General features: G+C 40.4%; 1 protein-coding gene across 1 annotated transcript in view; it reads left to right on the top strand.

Annotated features, from left to right (window-relative positions):
- Positions 1–1171: 1171 nt before the first annotated feature.
- The window catches only part of LOC131457998 (adhesion G-protein coupled receptor G2-like), a 40951-nt gene continuing 20973 nt past the window's right edge, over positions 1172–21149 (top strand). Inside the window, exons 1-4 of the mRNA XM_058626579.1 lie at positions 1172–1445; positions 3729–3798; positions 13589–13891; positions 14399–14614. The gene's annotated coding sequence lies outside the window, so the exon portion shown is untranslated. The remainder of the gene's footprint in view (positions 1446–3728; positions 3799–13588; positions 13892–14398; positions 14615–21149) is intronic.

Here is a 21149-nt window from a genome sequence, read left to right as displayed (position 1 = left end):
ACATAATATACCATCACTTTTCTGACTGATTTTGGACAACATACTATGGTATGAGTTTTTTGTCTGATTTTGGGCAACATACTATACTATGACATTTTTGGCTGAATTTGGATGACATACTATACTATGAGGGCCACACGGTGGTGTAGTGGTTAGCACTCTCGCCTTGCAGCGAGAAGACCCGGGTTTGAGCCCCGGTTGGAACAAGGGCCTTTCTGCATGGAGTTTGCATGTTCTCCCCGTGTGTGCGTGGGTTCTCTCCGGGTTCTCCGGCTTCCTCCCACAGTCCAAAAACATGCAATGTGGGGATTAGGTAAATTGAACACTCTAAATTGACCATTGGAGTGAGTGTGAGAGTGAATGGTTGTTTGACTCTATCTGTGTGTGGCCCTGCGATGGACTGGCGGACTGTCCAGGGTGTACCCCGCCTATCGCCCGATGTAGCTGAGATGCCCGATGTAGCTTGGCACAGCACCCCCGCGACCCTCTGGTGGAGGATAAAGCGGTAGATGATGACTGACTGACTGACTATACTATGACATTTTGGACGACATACTTTTTGTGATGACTTTTTTAGGTGATTTTGGGCGACATACTATACTATTACTTTTTTTGACTGATTTTGGACGCCATACTATACTATACTATGACATTTTGACTGATTTTGAAAGACATACTATACTATGACTTTTTCAGGTGACTTTGATCGACATACTATACTATGACTTTTTTGACTGATTTTGGACGACATACTATACTATGACTTTTTTGAGTGATTTTGGACAAAATACTATACTATGACTTTTTTGACCTATTTTGGAAGACATACTATAGTATGACTTTTCTGACTGATTTTGGACAAAATACTATAGTATGTGCTAGGGGAAGGGGGCACTAACTAAAATCTTGCCTAGGGCACCAAATTACTCAGGGCCGGCACTGGGTGGAGCTGCTCCTGCACAAACACACACTGATTTAAAAGCCTTTATGTAGTTTCCGTGACTTGGTACATTCCACTCCCCCCCTCTGTGTCGATCTATTTGGAATGTTCCACTTCCTTTGTCGGAGGCGGAGCTTCTTCTGCGCAGAGACAGAAACGAGAAGCAGCGGGAACTAACATGTGGACAATCATGTGAACAAACGTGGTAACTGCTGTTTAAAATGATCCACACATTTCTTAGATTCTCTGTTGACGCTCTGTTCACATCCGACCACAGGTGTTCAGGTTACAGCTGCTAATGCTAGCGTGACGTCACTGCTCCGCAGCAAACACACGTGTGTTGTCAATGTGACAGTGGCCGTTTCTCAATATCCATACTTGTGCGTACTTGCGAAAACGTCATCAGCCTCAGTCCAAGTGCTGTTCCAATTCTCAAGTAAGCGAACAGCGAGGACGGTTCTCAAACCCGGAAGTGTTCTCGCTCCGCCCATCTTCTGCATCGGAGGTGACTTAAGCGTACTTGCGATGGCCATGTATCCCAGAATACATTTCGGCGGAGCATAGCAGCAAATAATACAAATATAAATCTGAAATAAATATTTTTCTGTGTCCCGGAACAAAGTTTTAACATCAGTTGAGGCGAGAAATGAGTCATTTAGAATTCAAACATGTGGTCTGTGTATGAAGATATGACGTATTTATAGTTTGGCAGCGACGTTTGTCGGAGGTGATCAGCTCCCCCTCTGCGGACGCTCGGCGCTCACTGTGGCGGGCACAGAGCAGCGTTACCTCGGCCTGTCCTGATGAAATGATCCGCTGGCTCAGACGTCGCTGTCATTAGATGCTCGGTGTGATCCATAGATTTGTTGTTGACGTGTTATTTTGTTTTTAATGGAAACGTTTTGACCTGAAAGTTTGAAGGTTTGTATATTGTTAATGTTTTATTTATTTTAACTTTGAATGTTAGATTTATATTAAAGTCGCACGGTCATTGTATCTGTATTTAAATATAATATGTAAATATTAGATATGTATAGTATAGTATGTAGAGAAGTATATATTTCTACACGTACATATATGTCATACATATATATATATATATACTACTCTACAATGCTGTAATATATCTATTTTCCACATTTTATTATTTGTATTGTATATTTTAATAGAAATAAATTAATAAATGAAGTTAAATATTTAAAATGTAAAAATAATAACAACATATATATGCATTTATTAAAAGTATTTTATATGTTCATTTATCAACACTGTAGGTGGCGGTAATGAGGCTGCAGCACTTGGCGCCAGCCACCATTTAAACAACAGAACAATACATACATACTTGCATACTTCAGTATTGAGAAACAACCACATACTTGTGTACTCCCGTACTTGGCAAGTATATACTCCCAGCGTACTTCTCAAGTATATACTTCCCAAGTAAGCAAGTACATACTTGCTTACTTGAGTATTGAGAAACGGCCAGTATGTCGTCAGAGCTGTCCAAATATGTCGTTTCCGAGTGTAGTATGTCCTCAAAAACGTTTAAATTTAAGTTTAAATTGTCCACATATGTCAAAGAATGTCCTCAACACAAACTGTCAATAGACCATTAAAACTGTTCAGAATGAGTATCTAGTCTGGCCAGTAGCAGGTTAGCTGCTGCTAATGTGACGTCCTGCTCCGCAGTAAACACACGTACATGTTTTCAAAAAAGTGACTCAGTGTCAGATATGTCATTATATAGTATGACGTCATACTGTCAACAACTGTCCAAAATGTCCTCGTATAATATGCAGAGGTGGGTAGAGAAGCCAAATAAATGACTCAAGTAAAAGTACTGTTACTGTAAGATAATAATTACTCAAGTAGAAGTAAAAATAAAATAAAAATACTCTAAGAGTAAAAAGACGACTCAAGTACTGAGTTTATCCGGATTTATTTTTGAAATATTCAGCGCAACACAAATAGTACAAAATAGACACAACATAATATAAAATGTTCAAATGTTAAATAATAATATTCTAAATAAAACAATAAATACAGCCTTTAAAATAGGAAGAGAAATAGATTGCGCATGTAATAAAAAAAGATTTTTAAAAAATTACGTAACGACCGTCACTTTGCCAAATGGAACGGCGTAAAAGTAACGTTCTTTCTTCAAATATATACTCAAGAAAAAGTAAAAGTACGTTAAAAAAAAAAATACAAAAAGATCCAAAAAGTTACTCATGTATTTATAGTGGTGTAAAGGTTAAACTATGAACTGTCTAAAAGTGTCCTAGTATGTCCTAAAAAAATATCTTCATTATTAGTAAACTGTCAAAAATGTCCAAATATAGTACATCAACAAAAAAAATTCACTATACCATTAAAACTGTTTAGAATGAGGATCTAGTCTGGCCAGTAGGGGGCAGATTAAGTAAAAAAAACTGTTGACGAGCAGTGGTTTAGCAGAATTTCAAAATAAAAGTGTCCTTGTTGATATGGATCAATATATAGTTGACAATAAAAAGGTTTTTCTGTGTTTTCCTCACATTTCTTCACTCATTTACTGCAGTGAGCACATTTGAACACTTTAAAGTGGACACTGCTTTGTCTCATCATGTCCTCTGACTGAAGACCTGCAAACAGCTGCCGTTAAAGGCACAGTTCATGTGTTTTCAAGTGATTCCATTCACAGCCGTCACTAAATACGTCAGAATCCTCTGTTAAATATTAAGATTTTACAAATGTTTTCAGGATTTTTAAAGTCTTTGTAACTGATCTACAACTTTGTTTGGAACAGGACCAGGACCAGGAGCCGGAGCCAGGATCAGGACCAGGACCAGGAGGAGGACGAGGAGCAGCGGGGACAGGTGTGTGGTAACTGCTGCTTAAAAATGATCCGCACATTTCTTAGATGTTCTGTTGACGCTCTGTTCACACCTGCTGTTAACATCTGACCTGAGGGATCCGATCACAGGTGTTCAGATTACACCTGCTAATGCTAATGTGACGTCACTGCTCCACATGTAAACACACACACCTTTCATTTCACTTTCTTTATTAAAAGGAACAAAGAAACCGGAAAATGTTCAACATTTGTAATAAAAAAAAAAACAATTCATCGATTATTAAGGTATTTGACAATAAATTTAGTAATGGTTTAATTATGCAGTTATCGTTGCATCTCTACTTGTTTTATATTTTTTTAAATAATCATCACAGACACCATGAGATATACTTAGACAACAGCGCTTGTGAAAGTGAGCACTTGGCAGCACCTAGTGGACTGAAATGTTCATTTATTTAATTAAAATAATTTTTAATGACGTTTATTTGTAACATCAGTTAAAAAAAACTATACACTAAAAAAAAGAATACGCCATATTTCACTGTATTAGTTTTTCTACTAATAATTCTCTCAAACAGCGTCACATCCTGTGTGTAACCGTAGCAACCACAACAACATTAGCTGGAAAAGTCGCACTATTGTATCGACGCAGTTTCACGTCAGACACTGGAGACGCATCAGAGACTCGTCGCATTTAAACTTGTGTTTAGCACACAAACCATCACTCTTTCACCTGTGATTTCATCCCCTCACACGGACGTTAACAGCACTTGTCAACAGAGCCTCTGTTTAATGTGTTCACATTATTTTTTACATTGTTAACCAGTGAATACTGTGGACGAGTCAAAGTGGCAACATTCAATCAATAAATACACTATTAAATAATGATGTGTGTCATTCTATATGTTGTTTTTACATCAAATGAATTTGGTATTTGAATGAATGAATGAATGACACATTTAATAATGAGACATTTATGTATTTAATTCCAATGTGAATGAATGAATGTGAGACACATGTGAGTCATTATTTAATGGTGTATTTATTGATTGAATGTTGCCACTTTGACTCGTCCAGTTTTCACTTGTTAACAATGTAAAAATGATGTGAACACGTTAATCACACAGAAGTCTCATTCATGTGCTGATCATTTTTAAGCATCAGTTGCTGGACACCGGTACCCCGACTGTGTGGTCATCAGTCCAGAGAGTGGACCCCTGTCATTTTGTTTTTGTGATTTTATGGGATTTCTTGGGAATTTTCTGGGGAAAAAATGTGAAATAAAATGGCATAACCCCCTGTTGTTACCAGTGTGGGGAGCCGGGGGAGCACAGCCCAGCCCCGGCCCCAGTCTGGCCCCGGCGCCGGGGCCAAGTGTTCGCAGCGTGCTGGATTTGAACCAGCCACAGCCGGACTGGCACAACCTCCTCGCGGTTGCGAACCAACCCACCACGCCACAAACCCTTTGGAGGTTTGGGATGGAGCTCCGGGCGTTTTTGAGTTTTAACTTTGGCTGTGGAACCTTAAACCTTGACCTATAAAGGAATTGAACCGTCAACATCAGGACTGAAAGGCTACTCTCTAACCAGCTGAGCTAACTGTCCATGCTTTTCCTCTGGTTTTCTCACACCTATTCACTCTCTGTGTAGAATATTGGACTTAAAAAGTTGCTTCATCTAAGATTTGAACCTCTGACCTCATGAACTCCAGTCTTTGTCTGAACCACGTGAGCTATTTGTACTCACACACTTCTTCTTCAACGTTGGACGACTTTCAATAACAGATGAGCACAAACATGACTTCAGAAAGACCTCAGACTAATGAGGTATTTAACGATACATGTCCTCCTTAATAGCCCAAACAGTTGGTGCAGTGGTTAGTCCTCTTGCCTTTGAAACAAGAAGACCTTGGTTCGAGACCCAGTTGGAACAACGATCTTTGTGGAGTTTTTCATGTTCTCCCCGTGTGAGAATGTGGCTTTTCTACACATTGTCTGGCTTCCTCCCACAGTCCATCAATCATCTACCACTGTGTCGTGGGGGCTGCTGTGCCAAGCTCAACTGTCATAGGGTGATAGGCTGTGTTCACTCTGGACTGTTGGCCAGTCCATTCAAAACATGCAATACAGTGATGAGGTAAATTTCCACTTCAGGTAAGATTCGAACCCCTGACCATAGGAACGACAGTCCTTGTCCGAACCATGTGAGCTAGTTGTCCTTGTATGCTTTTTTTGTCCAATTTGGAAGTCTTTCAATAATAGAACTCATGACTTCACAGACCTCAGCCTTATGAAATATTTAACAACATCTGTCCCTCATCATGGACAGCGTGGTTGGTGTAGTGGTTAGTGCTCTTGCCTTTGAAACAAGAAGACCTCGGTTCGAGACCCATATGGAACAAGCATCTTTCTGGAGTTTTTCATGTTCTCCTTGTGTGTGCGCGCAGCTTTTCTCCGGGTTCTCTGGCCTCCTCCCACAGTCCATCAATCATCTACCACTTTGTCCTCCACTGGAGGGTCGTGGGGGCTGCTGTGCCAAGCTCAGCTGTCATAGGCGGGGTTCACCCTGGACTGTTCGCCAGTCCATTCAAAAGACGCAGTACAGTGATGAGGTAAATTTCCGCTTAAACAATGACTTCATGTAAGGTTCGAACCTCTGACCACAGGAACGCCAGCCCAAGTCTGAACCGTGTGAGCTATTTGTCTTTGCAAGCTTTTCGCACCATTTGGAAGTCTTTCAATAATAAAGTCCATGACTTCAAAAAAATGTCAGACTGATGAAATATTTCAGAACGTTTGTCCCCGAATATGGACAACGTGGTTGGGATAGTGGTTAGTGCTCTTACCTTTGAAGCGAGAGGTTCCTAGTTCAAGCCCAGCTTGCAACAAGATTCTTTGTGCATGGAGTTTTAGAGACTAACAACCTTTCAACACATTTACAAGTGTTTCAATAGCAGATTCACAGAACTCAATTGGTCAATTTAGAGTGACCAATTAACCTCATCGCCATATTGCATGTTGTTGGGAGGAAGCCAGAGAACCCGGCGAAAAGCCACGCACACATGGGGAGAACATGAAAAACTCCACGCATTAGGACACTTGTTCAAACTGGGTCTCGAACCCTGTAAGTCTTGTTTCAAAGGCAAGAGCACTAACCACTACACCAACCATGCTGTCTAATTCTGGGGACAAACGTTCTTCAATATTTCATCAGTCTGACATTTTTTTGAAGCCATGGGTTGTATTATTGAAAGACTTCCAAATTGATTGAAAAAGCATGCAAAGACAAATAGCTCACACGGTTCAGATGTGGACTGGCGTTCCTATGGTCAGGGGTTCGAATCTTACATGAAGTCAATGTTTAAGCAGAAATTTACCTCATCACCGTACTGCATGTTTTGAATGGACTGGCGAAGAGTGCAGGGTGAACCACGCCTATCACCCTATGACAGCTGAGCTTGGCACAGCACTCCCCGCAACCCTCCAGTGTAGGACAAAGCGGTAGATGATTGATGGACTGTAGGAGGAAGCCAGAGAAACGGGAGAAAAGCCACGCACACACAAGGAGAACATGAAAAACTCCAGAAAGATACTTGTTCAAACTGGGTCTCGAACCCTGTAAGTCTTGTTTCAAAGGCAAGAGCACTAACCACTACACCAACCATGCTGTCTAATTCTGGGGACAAACGTTCTTCAATATTTCATCAGTCTGACATTTTTTTGAAGCCATGGGTTGTATTATTGAAATACTTCCAAATTGATTGAAAAAGCATGCAAAGACAAATAGCTCACACGGTTCAGATGTGGACTGGCGTTCCTATGTTCAGGGGTTCGAATCTTACATGAAGTCAATGTTTAAGCAGAAATTTACCTCATTACCGTACTGCATGTTTTGAATGGACTGGCGAACAGTGCCGGGTGAACCACGCCTATCACCCTATGACAGCTGAGCTTGGCACAGCACTCCCCGCAACCCTCCAGTGTAGGACAAAGCGGTAGATGATTGATGGACTGTAGGAGGAAGCCAGAGAAACGGGAGAAAAGCCACGCACAAACAAGGAGAACATGAAAAACTCCAGAAAGATACTTGTTCAAACTGGGTCTCGAACCCTGTAAGTCTTGTTTCAAAGGCAAGAGCACTAACCACTACACCAACCATGCTGTCTAATTCTGGGGACAAACGTTCTTCAATATTTCATCAGTCTGACATTTTTTTGAAGCCATGGGTTGTATTATTGAAAGACTTCCAAATTGATTGAAAAAGCATGCAAAGACAAATAGCTCACACGGTTCAGATGTGGACTGGCGTTCCTATGGTCAGGGGTTCGAATCTTACATGAAGTCAATGTTTAAGCAGAAATTTACCTCATCACCGTACTGCATGTTTTGAATGGACTGGCGAACAGTGCAGGGTGAACCACGCCTATCACCCTATGACAGCTGAGCTTGGCACAGCACTCCCCGCAACCCTCCAGTGTAGGACAAAGCGGTAGATGATTGATGGACTGTAGGAGGAAGCCAGAGAAACGGGAGAAAAGCCACGCACAAACAAGGAGAACATGAAAAACTCCAGAAAGATACTTGTTCAAACTGGGTCTCGAACCTTGTAAGTCTTGTTTCAAAGGCAAGAGCACTAACCACTACACCAACCATGCTGTCTAATTCTGGGGACAAACGTTCTTCAATATTTCATCAGTCTGACATTTTTTTGAAGCCATGGGTTGTATTATTGAAAGACTTCCAAATTGATTGAAAAAGCATGCAAAGACAAATAGCTCACACGGTTCAGATGTGGACTGGCGTTCCTATGGTCAGGGGTTCGAATCTTACATGAAGTCAATGTTTAAGCAGAAATTTACCTCATCACCGTACTGCATGTTTTGAATGGACTGGCGAACAGTGCAGGGTGAACCATGCCTATCACCCTATGACAGCTGAGCTTGGCACAGCACTCCCCGCAACCCTCCAGTGTAGGACAAAGCGGTAGATGATTGATGGACTGTAGGAGGAAGCCAGAGAAACGGGAGAAAAGCCACGCACACACAAGGAGAACATGAAAAACTCCAGAAAGTTACTTCTTCCAAATGGGTCTTGAATCCTGAAAGTCTTGTTTCAAAGGCAAGAGCACTAACCACTACACCAACAACGTTGTCCATTTTTGGGGACAAACGTTCTAAAATATTTCATCAGTCTGATGTTTTTTTGAAGTCATGGGTTCTATTATTGAAAGACTTTCAAAGGTTGGCACACACCATGTGAGGACAAATAGCTCACAAGGTTAAGAGAAAGACTGGAGTTCCTCAGGTCAGGGGTTCGAAACTTGGATGAAGTGAATTTTTAGGCATGCTATTCAACGCAGAGTGTAAATAAGTCTGAGAAAACATAACGAAGAGTGTGGACAGTTAGCTCAACTGGTTAGAGAGCTGCCTTTCAGTCCTGACGTGGAGAGTTCAGTTCCTTTATACTTCAACGTTTAAGGTTCCACAGCCAAAGTGAAGAGTGAAAAACGCCCGGAGCTCCATCCCAAACCTCCAAAGGGTTTGTGGCGTGGTGGGTTGGTTCGCAACCGCGAGGAGGTTGTGCCAGTCCGGCTGTGGCTGGTTCAAATCCAGCATGCTCCGAACACTTGGCCCCGGCGCCGGGGCCAAACTGGCGCCGGGGCCAAACTGGGGCCGGGGCTGGGCTGTGCTCCCCCGGCTCCCCACACTGGTAACAACAGGGGGTTATGCCATTTTATTTCACATTTTTTCCCCAGAAAATTCCCAAGAAATCCCATAAAATCACAAAAACAAAATGACAGGGGTCCACTCTCTGGACTGTTGACCACACAGTCGGGGTACCGGTGTCCAGCAACTGATGCTTAAAAATGATCAGCACATCAATTAGACTTCTGTGGGATTAATGTGTGCACATCATTTTTACATTGTTAACAGGTGAAAACTAGGGAGCGCTCAAAGTTACAAAATTCACTCAATAAATAATTACACCGTTCAATAAGGACTACAATGTGACATTTATTCATTGATTCAAATTGGAATGAAATACATACACGTCTTATTAAATGTGACATTCATTCATTCAAATACCACAAAACATATCTAATGACTTGACTTTGACATGAATGATGTCATGGTCCTGTGTTGCAGTGCATCATGAATTGATTTAACGTGTCAAAGTCACCCATCAGCATCAAATCAACTGATGATGCACTGCAACACAGGACCATGAAATCATTCATTCAACAGTCAAGTCATTCTATATGTTGTTTTTTACATCAAATGAATTGGTATTTGAATGAATGAATGAATGAATGTCACATTTAATAAGACGTGTATGTATTTCATTCCAATTTGAATCAATGAATGAATGGCACATTGTAGTCATTATTGAATGGTGTATTTATTGATAGAATTTTGTGACTTTGAGTGGTCCCTAGTTTTCACCTGTTAACAATGTAAAAATGATGTGCACACATTAAACTCTCTGTTGACAAGTGCTGTTAACGTCGTCCGTGTGAGGTGATGAAATGACAGGTGAAAGAGTCATGGTTTGTTCCATAACAATGTTTTGAACTGATGTTATAAATAAACGTCAAACTTTTTTGTGGATTAGCATTACAAATAAACAAAATAAATGAACCTTTCAGTCCACTAGATGGTGCCAAGTGGTCACTTTCACTGGCACTGTTGTGTCAGTGTATCACAATGTATGATTTTGCAAGTATCGCAATAAATCATATGATGTCTCTGATGATTTAAAAAAAAAATATATATAAAGTAGGGATGCAACGATTACAGCATTATTAAACGATAACTAAATGAATTGTCAAATACTTTAATAATGGATTAATTGTTTGTTTTTTATTATAAATGTTGAACATTTTCCGGTTTCATTGTTCCTTGTAACAAAGAAGGAATTAAAACTGAATAATTTTTGGTTGGTGGATAAAAAAAGACATTTGAGAATCATCATTTGACGTGATATTAGCAATAGCAGTAGCAGGTGTAATCTGAACAACTATGATCGGATGACTCGGATCAGATGTTAACAGCAGGTGTGAACAGAGCATCAACAGAACATCTAATAAATGTGTGGATCATTTTTAAGCATCAGTTACCACACATTTGTCCGTGCTGCTCCTCGTCCTCGTCCTCGTCCTCCTCCAGGTCAGCCAGGTCCTCCTGCACCTGCTGCAAACAATGCTGTAGATGAGTTACACTGTAAAGGACTTTAAAAATCCTAAAAACATTTCTAAAATCTCAACATTTAAGGATTCTGATGTATTAAGTGACAGCACTGGTGAAAGCCTCTTCTTACTCTTCACTGTAAAGTCATGGCTTGGGTTTTTTTTCTCTTATTGCCCTAAATTCTGATGATAATGACCTCATTCAACGATGCTTGAAAACACATGAACTGTGTCTTTAACTGCAGCTGTTTGTAGGTGTTCAGTCATGGGACATGATGAGACAAAGTAGTATCCAGTTTAGAGTGTCCAAATGTGGTCATTGCAGTAAATGAGTGAAGAAATGTGAGTAAAATACATTAAAAGGTTTTTATTGTCAACTATATATTGGTCCATATCAACACAGGCACTTTTATTTATTCTACGAAACCACTGCTCCTGAACAGGTTTTTTTTTTTAAGATATTCTAGATACTAGATACTCAACAGTTTAAATGGTATGTTGACATTTTTTGTTGAGGACATTGTTTGACATTTTGGACAGTTTACTAAATAATCGATATACTCAGTTATATTTACATAAACAGTTCATATTTTAACTTTTTGTTGACATATTATTGGACATTATGGACAGTATGAAGAGGCAGTTGTTGACATCATACTGTATCATGACATATTTGACACAAAGTCAGTTTTTTGAAAACACACACGTACATGGTTACACGGTGATCGTGTGTTTGCTGAGGAGCAGTGACGTCACATTAGCAGCAGTAGCAGGTGTAATCTGAACACGTGTGATCGGATCGCTCAGGTCGGATGTTAACAGCAGGTTTGAACAGAGCGTCAACAGAGAATCTAAGACATGTGTGGCTCACATTTAAGCAGCAGTTACCATGTGTTTATTCCCGCTGCTCCTCGTCCTCTTCCTGTTTCTGTCTCGGCTTGGAAGAAGCTCCGACAAGGGAAGTGGAACATTCCACATAGCTCGACACAGAGGGGAGGAGTGGAATGTACCAAGTCACGGAAAGTACACAAAGGCTTTTAAATCAGTGTGTCTTTGCGCAGGAGCAGCTCCACCTGTGATTAATCAACGTTCATGTCCTCGCTCAGAGCCGGCCCTGGGCATAGGCAGTATAGGCAAATGCTAGGGGCGCCGTCATCCGCAGGGGGCGCCGAAAACGGAGGAAAAAAAAAAAAAAATTATTTTTTTTTAATTATAAATACTTTTTTTTTTTTTTTTTTACCAGTGCCATTATTACTATTATTTCGAAATATTATACAAGCCCACAGCGACATAAAGTCATAGCAAAGATTATTAAATAATGCATCGTAGTTACCGTTGTTGGATGTTGGAGCAGAGTGTTAGCTTGCTAGCTTACTTCAGACGATAGCAACATTGTTTAATAATCAATAAATAGCTGAGTCGACGTGTGTTAATGTTACTCCACCTTAAATTCATCAGGGACGTTTGGAAACTTAACATTAGGCCTGTTCAGGTGTTATTTTACAGGTGTCTTTCCTGCTTGTATGTCAGTTAAAATGCTTTAAGTTGTCCATCCCCTTTGTAATAGGGTGGTTGTAAGCCTTTGGTTTTATGTGTCACAGTTTATGTTTGTTAAAGTTTACATCAGTGTTAAAGTGCAGTTAAAGTGTATTACTGTTAATATTTCATACCTTAGCTTTCCCATATCATTCATAGGCTATATATACATATATATTCATTTCACTGCACTTTACTGGTTTTTGCACTCTGGTTAGACTGAATTGCATTGCAATGACAATAAAGTTGAATGAATCTCATCACATTTTCATTATTAGTCTATATTAGTCTCATGTATAGCACACCAAGCATCTGTTTTTTTATTAAAATGTAACATGCAGTCGTCACATATACTTCTCTTCTCTCTTCAGATGCACTTTTAAAATATTTCAGTACCACCCCCAGTGACACAGCATCAGGTGCTGCTGTCCCATCTACCTCTGCACAGCCCAGTGACACTTTTTAATTTTATCACTTGTTTCTTTCTTTAGTTTTTATTTGGTGTGATATTTTTTACTCAAAGAAATAAAATCTTGAATACACACATGCAGTTTCTGTGTGATTGTATGAAAGTTGATTGTGAAATTGACTGCTGCGATGCAAGGGGGCGCCAACTAAAATCTTGCCTAGGGCACCAAATTACTCAGGGCCGGCACTGACCACCAGCCCCACTACCAGCACCACCAGCCCCACCAGCAGCACCAGCAGGTTTACTCACACACCTATGTACAGTACACAAGTTAACAAATGGGTTCTACAGCAATAGGGGAAACTCTCTATATTTCTCATTGATTTGCATTGCAAATCGAGTGTCTATTTTAAGTGTTGGGGCTTAAAGCTGCAACCTCTCTGAGGTTATGAGTTCTCTTTTGTACGTTGCTTTGGATAAAAGTGTCTGCTTAAATGTACTTTTTTGACCAATTTTGGAAGACATACTATACTATGACTTTTTTGACTGATTTTGGACGACATACTATACTATGACTTTTTTGACCGATTTTGGACGACATACTATACTATGACTTTTTTGACCGATTTTGGACGACATACTATACTATGACTTTTTTGACTGATTTTTTTTTTGACCACCAGCACCACCAGCCCCACTACCAGCACCACCAGCCCAACCAGCCCCACCAGCACCACAAGCCCCACTACCAGCACCACCAGCACCACCACCAGCCTCACTACCAGCACCACCAGCACCACCACCAGCCCCACTACCAGCACCACCAGCACCATCAGCCCCACTACCAGCCCCACCAGCACAACCAGCCCCACTACCAGCACCACCAGCCCCACTACCAGCACCACCAGCCCCACCACCAGCACCACCAGCCCCACCAGCACCACCAGCCCCATCAGCACCAGCACCAGCTGCCCCAGCATCAGCAGGTTTACTCACACACCTATGTACAGTACACATGTTAACAAATGGGTTCTACAGCAATAGGGGAAACTCTCTATATTTCTTATTGATTTGCATTGCAAATCAAGTGTCTATTATAAGTGTTGGGGCTTAAAGCTGCAACCTCTCTGAGGTTTTGAGTTCTCTTTTGTACGTTGCTTTGGATAAAAGTGTCTGCTTAAATGTACTTTTTTGACCAATTTTGGACGACATACTATACTATGACCTTTTTGACTGATTTTTGACAACATACTATACTATGACTTTTTTGACTTTTTTGACTGATTTTGGACGACAAACTATACTATGACTTTTTTGACTGATTTTGGACGACAAACTATACGATGACTTTTTTGAATGATTTTGGACGACATACTATACTATGACTTTTTTGACTGATTTTGGACGACATACTATACTATGACTTTTTTGAGCAATTTTGGACGACATACTATACTATGACTTTTTTGACTGATTTTTTTTTTGACCACCAGCACCACCAGCCCCACTACCAGCACCACCAGCACAACCAGCCCCACCAGCACCACAAGCCCCACTACCAGCACCACCAGCCCCACTACCAGCACCACCAGCCCCACTACCAGCACCACCAGCCCCACCACCAGCACCACCAGCACCACCAGCCCCACTACCAGCACCACCAGCCCCACCAGCACCACCACCAGCACCAGCTGCCCCAGCATCAGCAGGTTTACTCACACACCTATGTAAAGTACACATGTTAACAAATGGGTTCTACAGCAATAGGGGAAACTCTCTATATTTCTTATTGATTTGCATTGCAAATCAAGTGTCTATTATAAGTGTTGGGGCTTAAAGCTGCAACCTCTCTGAGGTTTTGAGTTCTCTTTTGTACGTTGCTTTGGATAAAAGTGTCTGCTTAAATGTACTTTTTTGACCAATTTTGGACGACATACTATACTATGACTTTTTTGACCAATTTTGGATGACATACTATACTATGACCTTTTTGACTGATTTTTGACAACATACTATACTATGACTTTTTTGACTGATTTTGGACGACATACTATACTATGACTTTTTTGACTGATTTTGGACGACATACTATACTATGACTTTTTTGACTGATTTTGGACGACATACTATACGATGACTTTTTTGACTGATTTTGGACGACATACTATACTATGACTTTTTTGACTGATTTTGGACGACATACTATACGATGACTTTTTTGAATGATTTTGGACGACATACTATACTATGACTTTTTTGACTGATTTTGGACGACATACTATACTATGACTTTTTTGACTGATTTTGGACGACATACTATACTATGACTTTTTTGACTGATTTTGGACGACATACTATACGATGACTTTTTTGAATGATTTTGGACGACATACTATACTATGACTTTTTTGAATGATTTTGGACGACATATACTATGACTTTTTTGAATGATTTGGGACGACATACTATACTATGACTTTTTTGACTGATTTTGGACGACATACTATACGATGACTTTTTCGAATGATTTTGGACGACATACTATACTATGATTTTTTGATTGATTTTTGACAACATACTATTATAATAATAATAAAAGTGTTTTTATTAAATGTTCATATTAAAACATCCCATTCAAAACAAAACAGTAAGAATCAAAGCATATCACAAATACAGGTCTAAACTACAAACAAACAGTAACAAGACAGATCATACTAATACAGAAATCAGACATTCCCACCACCTATGTCAGGCCTGGCCAACCCGCGGCTCCCGAGCCGCATGCGGCTCTTTGCCTGGTTTCATGCGGCTCTAACGTTCATATCGAAGTTTGGGTTTGTGTTTTTTTTAATGTGCGTGTTCGCTTCGCTTGAGTTCAATACGGTACTTTCGCCAAACGCGCATGCGCGTTAGATGAAAATACGGCAAAGTTTCCCAGTAGGGACAAGATCTTTTGAGTAAACAATTTGTGTCCAGTTCGCCTTCAAAATGGCAGGGAAAAAATGCACAGCCAAACGAAAATATGAAGATGAACACAGGACGTTTTTAACAGAATGGGAGAGTTTATATTTTTTTGTTGAGCGTAATGGCAAGCCATTCTGCCTTATATTCCAGGCATCATTAGCGCATTTCAAAGCGTCAAATCTTCAGCGCCATTTCAGCTCACTCCATGCTAACATCGACCAGGAATTTCCAAAAGGAACTGAACTTCGCAAGCACAAGTTGGTCACTTTGAAAAGCCAGGCAGAAAAGCAGAAACAGTTTTTCCACAAATTTACGAAGTCCTCAGAGACCATAACGCTTGCATCGTATCAACTGGCTTGGAACATTGCACGGGCTAAAAAGCCATACAATGAAGGGGAGTTCGTTAAAAAGTGCCTCAGTGACGTTGTTGAAATCTTGTCTCCTGAAAACGACAAGCTAAAACGAATGGTATCAGAAGTCCAGCTGTCCCGCCACACTGTTGAACACAGAATATCGGACATTAACACGACTATTGAATCACAGTTGCACTCTGCCCTTCAAGCATATGAGTATTTTAGTGTCGCATTGGATGAGAGTTGTGACATACAAGACAAGCCTCAATTGGCAATATTTGCACGATCTGTGTCAAACGATTGTGTGATCAAAGAAGAACTCCTTGATATTGTGCCATTAAAAGACAGAACCTGTGGCATAGATGTGAAAGAAACAATGATGGCTGTATTTGCGAAAGCAAATCTGCCCATACAGAAACTAACTGCAATAGCCACGGATGGAGCGCCAGCCATGATCGGGTCTGTGAATGGGCTTGTGGGGCTGTGCAAAGCTGACCAAACATTTCCCGAGTTTTGGAATTTCCACTGCATCATCCACAGGGAGCAACTCGTGTCTAAATCATTGAATTTAGACAACGTCGTGAAGCCTGTGATGGAAATCGTCAACTACATCCGTACACATGCGCTTAACCACAGGCAATTCAAGAATCTTATCGCTGAGCTGGACCAAGGGCTTCCAGGTGACCTGCCGCTGCACTGCACTGTGAGGTGGCTATCAAAAGGCAAGGTACTTTCTCGCTTCTTTGAGCTTTTGGATGCCGTGAAACTGTTCATGGAAAAGAAGGACGAGTGGATTATGGATTTGGCCTTTTTGGTTGACATGCTGTGTCACTTGGACAGACTGAACCTGACCCTGCAGGGTAAGTTAAAAATGCTGCCTGATCTGGTGCAAAGTGTGTTTGCGTTTGTCAACAAACTGATGCTGTTCAAGGCACATATTCAAAAGGGAGATTTAACGCATTGTCCCACTCTACTAAAAGCCAGCGGGCAAGTCACCAGCGTCGCCCTGAATAAGAAAAGAGCTAGATATGCAACACTGGTTGAAAACCTGCACGAAAGCTTCGTGACCCGGTTCCGTGATCTACAACTGAAAAGGCCACAGATTGCATTCCTCGTTGACCCATTTAATGTGGAGACGCACTGTTTGAAAGCCCCGCTAGTCACAGATGAGGCTGCGGCTGAGTTGGAGATTATCGATCTTTGTGAGGAGGACCAACTGAAACCTGCTTTAAGGGAAGGGGTCATTGAGTTCTGGAAAAGTGTGCCAATGGAAAAATACCCCAATGTCAAACGGGCTGCGCTTAAGATACTGTCAATATTTGGGTCAACATACGTCTGCGAGTCTGTGTTTTCTACCCTGAAACACGTGAAATCAAAGCATCGATCTGTTCTGACTGACACCCATGTGAAAGAATTGCTTCGAGTGGCAACAACTGAATACAAGCCAGATCTGAAGAGGATTGTTCAAGGCAAGGAATGCCAGAAGTCCCACTAAGCAACATGCACAGTAAGAGAAAAAAGATATTTTAATTATTATATTTTTGTTTGTGGACTTGGTTGAACTGAGAGTTTGTGTGTGTGAGACAGTACACACAATGTTCAATGTTGAAAATGACTGGCCCGTGGTCTATAGAAGTCAAATTCTGTCATTATCATGTTGGTGTGTGACATTTACAATAAATCTGGCTAAGCAGAGGTCTGTGTGTGTGTGAGGAAGGGATGAGGCGATATTCATGTGTGCCCATGTGTATGATGTAGCTCTTTGCGGTAACACAGTAAAAAAATGTGGCTCTTAGGCTCTGACTGGTTGGCCACCCCTGTACTATACTATGACTTTTTTGACCGATTTTGGACGACATAATATACTATGACTTTTTTGACCGATTTTGGACGACATACTATACTATGACTTTTTTGACTGGTTTTGGACGACATACTATACTATGACTTTTTTGACTGGTTTTGGACGACATACTATACTATGACTTTTTCAGGTGATTTTGGTCGACATACTATAATATGACCTTTTTGACTGATTGTGGACGACATACTATACTATGACTTTTTTGACCGATTTTGGAAGAAATACTACACAATTACTTTTTTGACCCATTTTGGACAACATAGTATGGTATGCCTTTTTTGACAGATTTTGGACGACTTACTATATTATGACTTTTTTGACTGATTTTGGACAACATACTATACTATGACTTTTTTCACTGATTTTGGAAGACATACTATATACTATGACTTTTTTGCTTGATTTTGGAAGACATAGTATACTATGACTTTTTTGACTGATTTTGGACGACATACTATACTATGACTTTTTTTGACCGATTTTGGACGACATAATATACTATGACTTTTTTGAGTGATTTTGGAAGACATAATATACTATGACTTTTCTGACTGATTTTGGACGACATATTATGGTATGAGTTTTTTGTCTGATTTTGGGCAACATACTATACTATGACTTTTTTGACTGATTTTGGATGGCAAACTATAGTAAGACTTTTTTGACTGATTTTAGACGACATACTATAGTATGACTTTTTTGACCGATTTCGGACGACATAATATACTATGACTTTTTTGAGTGATTTTGGACGACATACTATAGTATGACTTTTTTGACTGATTTTGGACGACATACTATACTATGACTTTTTTAGGTGATTTTGGACGACATACTATACTATGACTTTTTGACTGATTTTGGACGACATACTATACTATGACCTTTTTGACCGATTTTGGACGCGAACTATACTATGACTTTTTTGACTGATTTTGGATGATAAACTATTGTATGAATTTTTGACTGATTTTGGACGACATACTATACTATGACTTTTTTGACTGATTTTGGACGACATACTATACTATGACTTTTTGGTTTGATTTTGGACGACATACTATACTATGACTATTTTTGACTGATTTTGGACAACATACTATAGTATGACTTTTTGACTGATTTTGGACGACATACTATACTATGACTTTTTTTGACTGATTTTGGACAACATAATATACTATGACTTTTTTGAGTAATTTTGGAAGACATACTTTAGTATGACTTTTCTGACTGATTTTGGACAAAATACTATACTATGACTTTTTTGACTGATTTTGGAAGACATAGTATACTATGACCTTTTTTAACTGATTTTGGACGACATACTATAGTATGACTTTTCTGACTGATTTTGGACGACATACTATAGTATGACTTTTCTGACTGATTTTGGACAAAATACTATCCTATGACTTTTTTGGCTGATTTTGGAAGACATAGTATACTATGACTTTTTTGAGTGATTTTGGAAGACATAATATACCATCACTTTTCTGACTGATTTTGGACAACATACTATGGTATGAGTTTTTTGTCTGATTTTGGGCAACATACTATACTATGACATTTTTGGCTGAATTTGGATGACATACTATACTATGAGGGCCACACGGTGGTGTAGTGGTTAGCACTCTCGCCTTGCAGCGAGAAGACCCGGGTTTGAGCCCCGGTTGGAACAAGGGCCTTTCTGCATGGAGTTTGCATGTTCTCCCCGTGTGTGCGTGGGTTCTCTCCGGGTTCTCCGGCTTCCTCCCACAGTCCAAAAACATGCAATGTGGGGATTAGGTAAATTGAACACTCTAAATTGACCATTGGAGTGAGTGTGAGAGTGAATGGTTGTTTGTCTCTATCTGTGTGTGGCCCTGCGATGGACTGGCGGACTGTCCAGGGTGTACCCCGCCTATCGCCCGATGTAGCTGAGATGCCCGATGTAGCTTGGCACAGCACCCCCGCGACCCTCTGGTGGAGGATAAAGCGGTAGATGATGACTGACTGACTGACTATACTATGACATTTTGGACGACATACTTTTTGTGATGACTTTTTTAGGTGATTTTGGGCGACATACTATACTATTACTTTTTTTGACTGATTTTGGACGCCATACTATACTATACTATGACATTTTGACTGATTTTGAAAGACATACTATACTATGACTTTTTCAGGTGACTTTGATCGACATACTATACTATGACTTTTTTGACTGATTTTGGACGACATACTATACTATGACTTTTTTGAGTGATTTTGGACAAAATACTATACTATGACTTTTTTGACCTATTTTGGAAGACATACTATAGTATGACTTTTCTGACTGATTTTGGACAAAATACTATAGTATGTGCTAGGGGAAGGGGGCGCTAACTAAAATCTTGCCTAGGGCACCAAATTACTCAGGGCCGGCACTGGGTGGAGCTGCTCCTGCACAAACACACACTGATTTAAAAGCCTTTATGTAGTTTCCGTGACTTGGTACATTCCACTCCCCCCCTCTGTGTCGATCTATTTGGAATGTTCCACTTCCTTTGTCGGAGGCGGAGCTTCTTCTGCGCAGAGACAGAAACGAGAAGCAGCGGGAACTAACATGTGGACAATCATGTGAACAAACGTGGTAACTGCTGTTTAAAATGATCCACACATTTCTTAGATTCTCTGTTGACGCTCTGTTCACATCCGACCACAGGTGTTCAGGTTACAGCTGCTAATGCTAGCGTGACGTCACTGCTCCGCAGCAAACACACGTGTGTTGTCAATGTGACAGTGGCCGTTTCTCAATATCCATACTTGTGCGTACTTGCGAAAACGTCATCAGCCTCAGTCCAAGTGCTGTTCCAATTCTCAAGTAAGCGAACAGCGAGGACGGTTCTCAAACCCGGAAGTGTTCTCGCTCCGCCCATCTTCTGCATCGGAGGTGACTTAAGCGTACTTGCGATGGCCATGTATCCCAGAATACATTTCGGCGGAGCATAGCAGCAAATAATACAAATATAAATCTGAAATAAATATTTTTCTGTGTCCCGGAACAAAGTTTTAACATCAGTTGAGGCGAGAAAT

Source organism: Solea solea, chromosome 4, assembly GCF_958295425.1.
Source record: "Solea solea chromosome 4, fSolSol10.1, whole genome shotgun sequence".
In the NCBI taxonomy this organism is placed as follows: Eukaryota; Metazoa; Chordata; class Actinopteri; order Pleuronectiformes; family Soleidae; genus Solea; species Solea solea.
The sequence above is the reverse complement of the archived record's forward strand: the minus strand, read 5'-3'. Positions and strand labels throughout refer to the sequence as shown.